This window comes from Oncorhynchus nerka, linkage group LG6 (genome assembly GCF_034236695.1).
Source record: "Oncorhynchus nerka isolate Pitt River linkage group LG6, Oner_Uvic_2.0, whole genome shotgun sequence".
Lineage (NCBI taxonomy): Eukaryota > Metazoa > Chordata > Actinopteri > Salmoniformes > Salmonidae > Oncorhynchus > Oncorhynchus nerka.
Genome location: NC_088401.1, coordinates 2,368,047 through 2,378,979, shown reverse-complemented (window position 1 = coordinate 2,378,979; position 10,933 = coordinate 2,368,047).

Sequence of the window (10,933 nt, the reverse complement as noted above, 5' to 3'; positions counted from 1 at the left end):
TCACAGATCTACTGTCTGTCTATTGCATGAGAACCAATCACAGATCTACTGTCTGTCTATTGCATGAGAACCAATCATAGATCTAATGTCTGTTTTTTTGCATGGGAACCAATCACAGATCTACTGTCTATCTATTGCATGGGAACCAATCACAGATCTACTGTCTATCTATTGCATGAGAACCAATCACAGATCTACTGTCTATCTATTGCATGAGAACCAATCACAGATCTACTGTCTGTCTGTCTATTGCATGGGAACCAATCACAGATCTACTGTCTATCTATTGCATGGGAACCAATCACAGATCTACTGTCTATCTATTGCATGAGAACCAATCACAGATCTACTGTCTGTCTATTGCATGAGAACCAATCACAGATCTACTGTCTGTCTATTGCATGAGAACCAATCACAGATCTACTGTCTGTCTATTGCATGAGAACCAATCACAGATCTACTGTCTGTCTATTGCATGAGAACCAATCACAGATCTACTGTCTGTCTGTCTATTGCATGAGAACCAATCACAGATCTACTGTCTATCTATTGCATGAGAACCAATCACAGATCCATGTTTGTATTGTTTTTTTTTAACTAGGCAAGTCAGTTAAGAACAAATTCTTATTTACAATGATGGCCTACTGCAGGGACAGGGGGCTGGGATAAAAAACAAAAATTATAGGACAAAACACATAACAGCACTTACAGCCGTTACCACGAGCCCATTCTCCCCAATTAAGGTGTTACCAACCCCCTGTGTTTGAAGGGGTGTCCACACACTTTTGTATATATAGTGTAGCACCTGTACCAGCACAGATGAAACACCTTCTCAATAACAAGATGTCAACCAGCACAGATGTAACACATACTGACCAATCGGTGTGTCCTACGTGCTAAAGTCCACCCTCAGAACATAAACGGAAAAACCAAAGTATGTAACAAATGCTTTTAACATCATGTAGAGAGCAACAATGGCTCAGCCGTGAAGTGGTAAGCCAAACAAGTACACAGAACGGGACCGCCGAGGGCTGAAGTGCGTAGCGCGTAAAAATCATCTGACCTTAGTTGCAACACTCACTACCGAGTTCTAAACTGCCTCTGGAAGTAACGTCCTGTAGTTGTCTTGATAGATGTGAAGGGTCATCACCTTTAGTTATCTCTAGATGTGGAGGGTCATCACCTTTAGTTGTCTCTAGATGTGGAGGACAACTATTTTAGTTGTCTCTAGATGTGCAGGACAACTCCTTTAGTTGTCTTGATAGATGTGGAGGGTCAACTCCTTTAGTTGTCTTGATAGATGTGGAGTACAACTCCTGTAGTTGTCTCTAGATGTGGAGGACAACTCCTTTAGTTGTCTTGATAGATGTGGAGGGTCAACTCCTTTAGTTGTCTTGATAGATGTGAAGGGTCATCACCTTTAGTTGTCTCTAGATGTGGAGGACATCTCCTTTAGTTGTCTCTAGATGTGGAGGACATCTCCTTTAGTTGTCTCTAGATGTGGAGGACAACTCCTTTAGTTGTCTCTAGATGTGGAGGACAACTCCTGTAGTTGTCTTGATAGATGTGGAGGGTCATCACCTTTAGTTGTCTCTAGATGTGGAGGACAACTCCTTTAGATGTCTTGATACATGTGAAGGGGCATCACCTTTAGTTGTCTCTAGATGTGGAGGACAACTCCTTTAGATGTCTTGATCGATGTGAAGGGTAGATGTACTGTCTCTATTATATTATGACAGGCCAGCTAGATCTACTGTCTATATTATATTATGACAGATCAGCTATATCTACTATCTCTATTATATTATGACAGACCAGCTAGATCTATTGTCTCTATTATATTACGACAGACCAGCTAGATCTACTGTCTCTATGTTTATATTATATTATGACAGACCAGCTAGATCTGCTGTCTCTATTATATTATGAAAGACCAGCTAGATCTACTGTCTCTATTATATTACGACAGACCAGCTAGATCTACTGTCTCTATGTTTATATTATATTATGACAGACCAGCTAGATCTGCTGTCTCTATTATATTATGAAAGACCAGCTAGATCTACTGTCTCTATTATATTATGACAGACCAGCTAGATCTACTGTCTCTATTATATTATGACAGACCAGATAGATCTACTCTCTCTATTATATTATGACAGACCAGCTAGATCTACTGTCTCTATTACATTATGACAGACCAGCTAGATCTACTGTCTCTATTACATTATGACAGACCAGATAGATCTACTCTCTATTATATTATGACAGACCAGCTAGATCTACTGTCTCTATTATATTATGACAGACCAGCTAGATCTACTGTCTATTATAGTATGACAGACGAGATAGATCGACTGTCTCTATTATATTATGACAGACCAGCTAGATCTACTGTCTCTATTATATTATGACAGACCAGCTAGATCTACTGTCTCTATTATATTATGACAGACCAGCTAGATCTATTGTCTCTATTATATTATGACAGACCAGCTAGATCTACTGTCTCTATTATATTATGACAGAGCATATCGATCTACTATCTCTATGACCATAGGACAGACCAGATAGATCTACTGTCTCTATTATATTATGACAGACCAGCTAGATCTACTGTCTCTATTACATTATGACAGACCAGCTAGATCTGACTGTCTCTATTACATTATGACAGACCAGCTAGATCTACTGTCTCTATTATATTATGACAGACCAGCTAGATCTACTATCTCTATTATAATATGACAGACCAGCTAGATCTGCTGTCTCTATTATATTATGACAGACCAGCTAGATCTACTGTCTCTATTATATTATGACAGACCAGCTAACTACTGTTTCTATTATATTATGACAAACCAGCTAGATCTACTGTCTCTATTATATTATGACAGACCAGCTAGATCTACTGTCTCTATTATATTATACAGACAGTCCAGCTAGATCTCTAATGTCTCTATTATATTATGACAGACCAGCTAGATCTACTGTCTCTATTATATTATGACAGACCAGCTAGATCTAGTGTCTCTATTATATTATGACAGACCAGCTAGATCTACTGTCTCTATTATATTATGACAGACCAGCTAGATCTACTGTCTCTATTATATTATGACAGACCAGCTAGATCTACTGTCTCTATTATATTATGACAGACCAGCTAGATCTACTGTCTCTATTATATTATGACAGACCAGCTAGATCTACTGTCTCTATTATATTATGACAGACCAGCTAGATCTACTGTCTCTATTATATTATGACAGACCAGCTAGATCTACTGTCTCTATTATATTATGACAGACCAGCTAGATCTACTGTCTCTATTATATTATGACAGACCAGATAGATCTACTGTCTCTATTATATTATGACAGACCAGCTAGATCTACTGTCTCTATTATATTATGACAGACCAGCTAGATCTACTGTCTCTATTATATTGAGACAGACCAGCAAGACCTATTGTCTATATTATATTATGACAGACCAGCTAGATCTACTGTCTCTATTATGACAGAGCATATCGATCTACTATCTCTATGACATCAGGACAGACCAGATAGATCTATTGTCTCTATTATATTATGACAGACCAGCTAAATCTATTGTCTATATTATATTATGACAGACCAGCTAGATTGACTGTCTCTATTACATTATGACAGACCAGCTAGATCTACTGTCTCTATTATATTATGACAGACCAGCTAGATCTACTATCTCTATTATAATAAGACAGACCAGCTATATCTGCTGTCTCTATTATATTATGAAAGACCAGCTAGATCTACTCTCTCTATTGTAATATGACTGACCAGATATAACTACTGTTTCTATTATATTATGACAAACCAGCTAGATCTACTGTCTCTATTGTATTATGACAGACCAGCTAGATCTACTTTCTCTATTATAATAAGACAGTCCAGCTAGATCTAATGTCTCTATTATAATATGACAGACCAGCTAGATCTACTGTCTCTATTATATTGAGACAGACCAGCTAGATATAGTGTCTCTATTATATTATGACAGACCAGCTAGATCTACTGTCTCTATTATATTATGACAGAACAGATTGATCTACTGTCTCTTCTATAGTATGACAGGCAAGCTAGATTTACTGTCTCTATTATATTATGACAGGCCAGCTAGATCTACTGTCTATATTATATTATGACAGACCAGCTAGATCTACTGTCTCTATTATATTATGACAGACGAGCTATATCTACTGTCTCTATTATATTATGACAGACCATCTAGATCTACTATCTCTATTATATTATGACAGACCAGCTAGATCTATTGTCTCTATTATATTACTACAGACCAGCTAGATCTACTGTCTCTATGTTTATATTATATTATGACAGACCAGCTAGATCTACTGTCTCTATTATATTATGACAGACCAGCTAGATCTACTGTCTCTATTATATTATGACAGACCAGCTAGATCTACTGTCTCTATTATATTATGACAGACCAGCTAGATCTACTGTCTCTATTATATTATGACAGACCAGCTAGATCTACTGTCTCTATTATATTATGACAGACCAGCTAGATCTACTATCTCTATTATATTATGACAGACCAGATAGATCTACTGTCTCTATTATATTATGACAGACCAGCTAGATCTACTGTCTCTATTACATTATGACAGACCAGCTAGATCTACTGTCTCTATGTTTATATTATATTATGACAGACCAGCTAGATCTGCTGTCTCTATTATATTATGAAAGACCAGCTAGATCTACTGTCTCTATTATATTATGACAGACCAGCTAGATCTACTGTCTCTATTATATTATGACAGACCAGCTAGATCTACTGTCTCTATTATATTTTGTCAGACCAGCTAGATCTAATGTCTCTATTATATTTTGTCAGACCAGCTAGATCTACTATTATATAATGACAGACCAGCTACATCTACTCTCTCTATTATATTATGACAGACCAGCTAGATCTACTGTCTCTATTATATTATGACAGACCAGCTAGATCTACTGTCTCTATTATATTATGACAGACCAGCTAGATCTACTGTCTCTATTATATTATGACAGACCAGCTAGATCTACTGTCTCTATTATATTATGACAGACCAGCTAGATCTACTATCTCTATTATATTATGACAGTCCAGCTAGATCTAATGCCTCTATTATAATATGACAGACCAGCTAGATCTACTGTCTCTATTGTATCATGACAGACCAGCTAGATCTATTGTCTCTATTATAATTTGACAGACCAGCTAGATCTACTGTCTCTATTATATTATGACAGACCAGCTAGATCTACTGTCTCTATTATATTATGACAGACCAGCTAGATCTACTGTCTCTATTGTATTATGACAGACCAGCTAGATCTACTGTCTCTATTATATTATGACAGACCAGCTAGATCTACTGTCTCTATTATATTATGACAGACCAGCTAGATCTACTGTCTCTATTATATTATGACAGACCAGCTAGATCTACTGTCTCTATTATATTATGACAGACCAGCTAGATCTACTGTCTCTATTATATTATGACAGACCAGCTAGATCTACTGTCTCTATTATATTATGACAGACCAGCTAGATCTACTGTCTCTATTGTATTATGACAGACCAGCTAGATCTACTTTCTCTATTATATTATGACAGACCAGCTAGATCTACTGTCTCTATTGTATTATGACAGACCAGCTAGATCTAGATCTACTGTCTCTATTATATTATGACAGACCAGCTAGATCTACTGTCTCTATTATATTATGACAGACCAGCTAGATCTACTGTCTCTATTATATTATGACAGACCAGCTAGATCTACTGTCTCTATTATATTATGACAGACCAGCTAGATCTACTGTCTCTATTATATTATGACAGACCAGCTAGATCTACTGTCTCTATTATATTATGACAGACCAGCTAGATCTACTGTCTCTATTATATTATGACAGACCAGCTAGATCTACTGTCTCTATTATATTATGACAGACCAGCTAGATCTACTGTCTCTATTATATTATGACAGACCAGCTAGATCTACTGTCTCTATTATATTATGACAGACCAGCTAGATCTACTGTCTCTATTATATTATGACTAGACCAGCTAGATCTACTGTCTCTATTATATTATGACAGACCAGCTAGATCTACTGTCTCTATTATATTATGACAGACCAGCTAGATCTACTGTCTCTATTATATTATGACAGACCAGCTAGATCTACTGTCTCTATTATATTATGACAGACCAGCTAGATCTACTGTCTCTATTATATTATGACAGACCAGCTAGATCTACTGTCTCTATTATATTATGACAGACCAGCTAGATCTACTGTCTCTATTAGACAGACCATTGTCTCTATTATATTATGACAGACCAGCTAGATCTACTGTCTCTATTATATTATGACAGACCAGCTAGATCTACTATCTCTATGATTATGACAGACCAGCTAGATCTACTGTCTCTATTATATTATGACAGACCAGCTAGATCTACTGTCTCTATTATATTATGACAGACCAGCTAGATCTACTGTCTCTATTATATTATGACAGACCAGCTAGATCTACTGTCTCTATTATATTATGACAGACCAGCTAGATCTACTGTCTCTATTATATTATGACAGACCAGCTAGATCTACTGTCTCTATTATATTATGACAGACCAGGTAGATCTATTGTCTCTATTATATTATGACAGACCAGCTAGATCTACTGTCTCTATTATATTATGACAGACCAGCTAGATCTACTGTCTCTATTGTATTATGACAGACCAGCTAGATCTACTGTCTCTATTATATTATGACAGACCAGCTAGATCTACTGTCTCTATTATATTATGACAGACCAGCTAGATCTACTGTCTCTATTATATTATGACAGACCAGCTAGATCTACTGTCTCTATTATGACAGACCAGCTAGATCTCTATTATATTATGACAGACCAGCTAGATCTACTGTCTCTATTATATTATGACAGACCAGCTAGATCTACTGTCTCTATTATATTATGACAGACCAGCTAGATCTACTGTCTCTATTATATTATGACAGACCAGCTAGATCTACTGTCTCTATTATATTATGACAGACCAGCTAGATCTACTGTCTCTATTATATTATGACAGACCAGCTAGATCTACTGTCTCTATTATATTATGACAGACCAGCTAGATCTACTATCTCTATTATATTATGACAGACCAGCTAGATCTACTGTCTCTATTATAATATGGCAGACCAGCTAAATATACTGTCTCTATGTTTATATTATATTATGACAGACCAGCTAGATCTACTGTCTCTTTTATATTATGACAGACCAGCTATATCTACTGTCTCTATTATATTATGACAGACCAGCTAGATCTACTGTCTCTATTATAATATGACAGACCAGCTAGATCTACTGTCTCTATTATATTATGACAGACCAGCTAGATCTACTGTCTCTATTATATTATGACAGACCAGCTAGATCTACTGTCTCTATTATATTATGACAGACCAGCTAGATCTACTGTCTCTATTATATTATGACAGACCAGCTAGATCTACTGTCTCTATTATATTATGACAGACCAGCTAGATCTACTGTCTCTATGTTTCTATTATATTATGACAGACCAGCTAGATCTACTGTCTCTATTATATTATGACAGACCAGCTAGATCTACTGTCTCTATTATATTATGACAGACCAGCTAGATCTACTGTCTCTATTATATTATGACAGACCAGCTAGATCTACTGTCTCTATTATATTATGACAGACCAGCTAGATCTACTGTCTCTATTATATTATGACAGACCAGCTAGATCTACTGTCTCTATTATATTATGACAGACCAGCTAGATCTACTGTCTCTATTATATTATGACAGACCAGCTAGATCTACTGTCTCTATTATATTATGACAGACCAGCTAGATCTACTGTCTCTATTATATTATGACAGACCAGCTAGATCTACTGTCTCTATTATATTATGACAGACCAGCTAGATCTACTGTCTCTATTATATTATGACAGACCAGCTAGATCTACTGTCTCTATTATATTATGACAGACCAGCTAGATCTACTGTCTCTATTATATTATGACAGACCAGCTAGATCTACTGTCTCTATTATATTATGACAGACCAGCTAGATCTACTGTCTCTATTATTATATTATGACAGACCAGCTAGCTAGATCTACTGTCTCTATTATATTATGACAGACCAGCTAGATCTACTGTCTCTATTATATTATGACAGACCAGCTAGATCTACTGTCTCTATTATATTATGACAGACCAGCTAGATCTAGATCAGACCAGCTAGATCTACTGTCTCTATTATATTATGACAGACCAGCTAGATCTACTGTCTCTATTATATTATGACAGACCAGCTAGATCTACTGTCTCTATTATATTATGACAGACCAGCTAGATCTACTGTCTCTATTGTATTATGACAGACCAGCTAGATCTACTGTCTCTATTATATTATGACAGACCAGCTAGATCTACTGTCTCTATTATATTATGACAGACCAGCTAGATCTACTGTCTCTATTATATTATGACAGACCAGCTAGATCTACTGTCTCTATTATATTATGACAGACCAGCTAGATCTACTGTCTCTATTATATTATGACAGACCAGCTAGATCTACTGTCTCTATTATATATGACAGACCAGCTAGATCTACTGTCTCTATTATATTATGACAGACCAGCTAGATCTACTGTCTCTATTATATTATGACAGACCAGCTAGATCTACTGTCTCTATTGTATTATGACAGACCAGCTAGATCTACTGTCTCTATTATATTATGACAGACCAGCTAGATCTACTGTCTCTATTATATTATGACAGACCAGCTAGATCTACTGTCTCTATTATATTATGACAGACCAGCTAGATCTACTGTCTCTATTATATTATGACAGACCAGCTAGATCTACTGTCTCTATTATATTATGACAGACCAGCTAGATCTACTGTCTCTATTATATTATGACAGACCAGCTAGATCTACTGTCTCTATTATATTATGACAGACCAGCTAGATCTACTGTCTCTATTATATTATGACAGACCAGCTAGATCTACTGTCTCTATTATATTATGACAGACCAGCTAGATCTATTGTCTCTATTATATTATGACAGACCAGCTAGATCTACTGTCTCTATTATATTATGACAGACCAGCTAGATCTACTGTCTCTATTATATTATGACAGACCAGCTAGATCTACTGTTATATTATGACAGACCAGCTATAGATCTATTATGACAGACCAGCTAGATCTACTGTCTCTATTATATTATGACAGACCAGCTAGATCTACTGTCTCTATTATATTATGACAGACCAGCTAGATCTACTGTCTCTCTATTATATTATGACAGACCAGCTAGATCTACTGTCTCTATTATATTATGACAGACCAGCTAGATCTACTGTCTCTATTATATTATGACAGACCAGCTAGATCTACTGTCTCTATTATATTATGACAGACCAGCTAGATCTACTGTCTCTATTATATTATGACAGACCAGCTAGATCTACTGTCTCTATTATATTATGACAGACCAGCTAGATCTACTGTCTCTATTATATTATGACAGACCAGCTAGATCTACTGTCTCTATTATATTTATGACAGACCAGCTAGATCTACTGTCTCTATTATATTATGACAGACCAGCTAGATCTACTGTCTCTATTATATTATGACAGACCAGCTAGATCTACTGTCTCTATTATATTATGACAGACCAGCTAGATCTAGCTAGATCTACTGTCTCTATTATATTATGACAGACCAGCTAGATCTACTGTCTCTATTATATTATGACAGACCAGCTAGATCTACTGTCTCTATTATATTATGACAGACCAGCTAGATCTACTGTCTCTATTATATTATGACAGACCAGCTAGATCTACTATCTCTATTATATTATGACAGACCAGCTAGATCTACTGTCTCTATTATATTATGACAGACCAGCTAGATCTACTGTCTCTATTATATTATGACAGACCAGCTAGATCTACTGTCTCTATTATATTATGACAGACCAGCTAGATCTACTATCTCTATTATATTATGACAGACCAGCTAGATCTACTGTCTCTATTATATTATGACAGACCAGCTAGATCTACTGTCTCTATTATATTATGACAGACCAGCTAGATCTACTGTCTCTATTATATTATGACAGACCAGCTAGATCTACTGTCTCTATTATATTATGACAGACCAGCTAGATCTACTGTCTCTATTATATTATGACAGACCAGCTAGATCTACTGTCTCTATTATATTATGACAGACCAGCTAGATCTACTATCTCTATTATATTATGACAGACCAGCTAGATCTACTGTCTCTATTATATTATGACAGACCAGCTAGATCTACTGTCTCTATTGTATTATGCCAGACCAACCAGCTAGATCTACTGTCTCTATTATATTATGACAGACCAGCTAGATCTACTGTCTCTATTATATTATGACAGACCAGCTAGATCTACTGTCTCTATTATATTATGACAGACCAGCTAGATCTACTGTCTCTATTATATTATGACAGACCAGCTAGATCTACTGTCTCTATTATATTATGACAGACCAGCTAGATCTATTGTCTCTATTATATTATGACAGACCAGCTAGATCTACTGTCTCTATTATATTATGACAGACCAGCTAGATCTACTGTCTCTATTATATTATGACAGACCAGATAGATCTACTGTCTCTATTATATTATGACAGACCAGCTAGATCTACTGTCTCTATTGTATTATGACAGACCAGCTAGATCTACTGTCTCTATTATATTATGACAGACCAGCTAGATCTACT